We start from the raw sequence: 2,713 nt of genomic DNA, 5'->3' as shown, positions 1-2,713 counted from the left end.
GTATTTTTTAAGTCATATTAGGATTTTATTTTCTAATACAAATAATCATACTTAAACCTCAAGTATTATAGTCTTTTAAAATTAATCATAAAAAATTACTATTTTTTAGAGTTTTAAAGAGGGTACTTTAATTATTACACTACAAGAGAAATGTTGATTATCATTAGATTTAGCGGCGGACATTATCGTTAGATTTACTGGCAGTTGCAACACTAAATTTGTTATCCACAAAATATTACTGTCGGATTTATATTTTCGATCCTAAATCCAACAGTAACAAATGGCGCGGAAAAAAGTTTGGTGGGCACGCATTTTACCATCCACTTCCAGAAGCGATATCTCAACAACCCTAAGATAAATGGACGGTTATCCATCTTTAGAAGTGGAACTACTCTAACGGTGGTTATTGGATCACCACTATAAATACACTGACACACTCAGGTAAAATAAAGTTCCAATACTCTAAAAACATGCTTACCCCCTTACTAACTTAGGCATCGGAGTGTCTTTGCAAGTACCACCCCCATTTTTCGAAACATACAACTCGGACGGCGGCTCCCGAACGTGAACAAGTCGGAGACCACCCCCCCACACTGACGCTTTGGCCAATCCTTCAAGTCTGATGGTTTTTCAGTGGCTAAGAGAAGGAGGGTTGAATCTTAGCCTCCTTTTTGCTCAGTAACACTTGCTGGTCTTTGAAGTAACTTCAGGAGACTTTTTGATTTTTGTCTCGTCCCTAGCCACGAGACTTTTATTTTTGTCTCGTCACTTGGCACATTTTTGTCTCGTCACTTGGCACGAGATATTTTTGTTTTAGCTCTTGTGTAGTAGAAACAGAAATGGAGTGGAGAAGAGAGAAAATTACGCCCAGATATATCCTGGTTCAGCTGCTAAGTGCAGTGCAGCCTACATCCAGTCTCCATCACAACCATGATGGAATTTCACTATAATCTTCTTGATTACAGACTGTAAAGTGCTAACCCAACTTACAAGGAGATTCCCACAAAATCATGAAACACAACATAGATGAACAAAGGAACTCTAAGGACATCTATGGCTTTTTCTTTTAATTGTGCACTCTCTGCCTTTTTTCGCTCTATGATTTTTTCATACAAACCTCACTGTTTGCCTTTTTCCATGAGACTCAAGACATGACAAAATTAAACAGAAAATTACAAAACAGAATACATTGAAGGAGAAGAGAAATCTGTTAGCTCAGGTAGCTCTGATAACTCTGTGCCTTGCACTCTCACACTTTCTCCTTGCTCCAAACCGTGGCTGTTCTCTCTTTTTATAGAAGAGGAAAGCCTCCACATTTGAAGCCAAAAACCAAGCCAACTTCTTCTTCTCCAAGAAACAGAACCGGTTCGGCCAGAGAAAGAGAAGAGATAACACATGCAACACCCAACATGCAATTACCTCTAGTCCTTCCTTGGTCATCACTCTTCATCAATCCGAGCGCTCCATCCTTGGCTTGCTCTCCAAGATGGATTTCTGGCCCTTAATGCTTCATGATGATGATGGCTTCTTCTACTCCACTTTTGCTTTCTTCCTCACATAGCCACCCTAACTACCTTCTGTGATGAGTGAACCCAAAAGCAGTGACAAGCCATCTTCTTCAAGATCTTCTCCGTGCTGGCCGAAATCTTCCTTCAACCATTTTTTGGTATGAAGAAGCCAAGATCTCATCACAAAATCTTACTACAAGTGATAAGAATTTCAGCCACTATATTTTTTATGTTTTCTTGCCATCATTGTGATGGTCTTTTAGCGTGCCTTTCCCTCTTTTCGGTAGCTCAATGTAGCTTCCATGGTTTGCTAGGTATTGTCCGAAAGAGAAGAAAGAAAGAATGAGAGAGAAGAAACAATTGGAAGAAAAGTAATTAAATGAAATAAGCAAATTAATTAAAAAGTTGTTTTTACTTCCCTGAGTAGCGTGTAGCTTTCAATGCCATCAATCATATCAATGACAGTCTCTCTCATGTTTCCAATGCTAGCAAATTAAAATTTAGAATCCACCCCAAAGGAAGGAATGAGATCCGTTGGAGGCATGAAGCAATTTTGCTTCCTTTTATAATGAGTTTCGGATTAAGCATTGGAGCAACAATTATGTGCTTGTAGCAATAAAACTCATTCTGGCCCAATTTCTTTTTTATTTCGAACCAAGTATGCAAAACAATTTTGGGCTTATGATAATGTTTGAATTCTGGCCCAAATAATCACAAATTGCTTCAGCCACTTAATATAGGAAACATTAAACAAGGTTGAATGATTTTAAGCATATTGGGCTTGCAATAATTCTGCTTTTATATTCGGCCCAATAAAAAAACCTGCATCACAAAATTATTAATTAACATATGTTAAGTGAAAATTAAATTAATAATTTTGTAATGAATTATTTCAATAATGTTTGTTCATTATTAAATTTAAAATAGAGTTTTCCAAACTCATCAAAGTCCAATCCACCTATCTCAGGTTACCTACATAACGTAACAGTATACAATTTGATTATGTATCATTAACCGAGTGGTTTGAGATAGAAAGTGTGTATGAGGTGTTTAAATTTGGGGTGAAAGATGAGAATATGGTATTTTGAGAAGATTGGGTATGAGAGTTGAGTGAAAATGAAACTTTAATAAACTTTAATCATAAACTTTGATGTTGGAAGTTGTTTGTGAACTTTGAATTAAAAAATTTAAAGAAATTATTATAA

This window comes from Arachis ipaensis, chromosome B10 (genome assembly GCF_000816755.2).
Source record: "Arachis ipaensis cultivar K30076 chromosome B10, Araip1.1, whole genome shotgun sequence".
Lineage (NCBI taxonomy): Eukaryota > Viridiplantae > Streptophyta > Magnoliopsida > Fabales > Fabaceae > Arachis > Arachis ipaensis.
The sequence above is the reverse complement of the archived record's forward strand: the minus strand, read 5'-3'. Positions refer to the sequence as shown.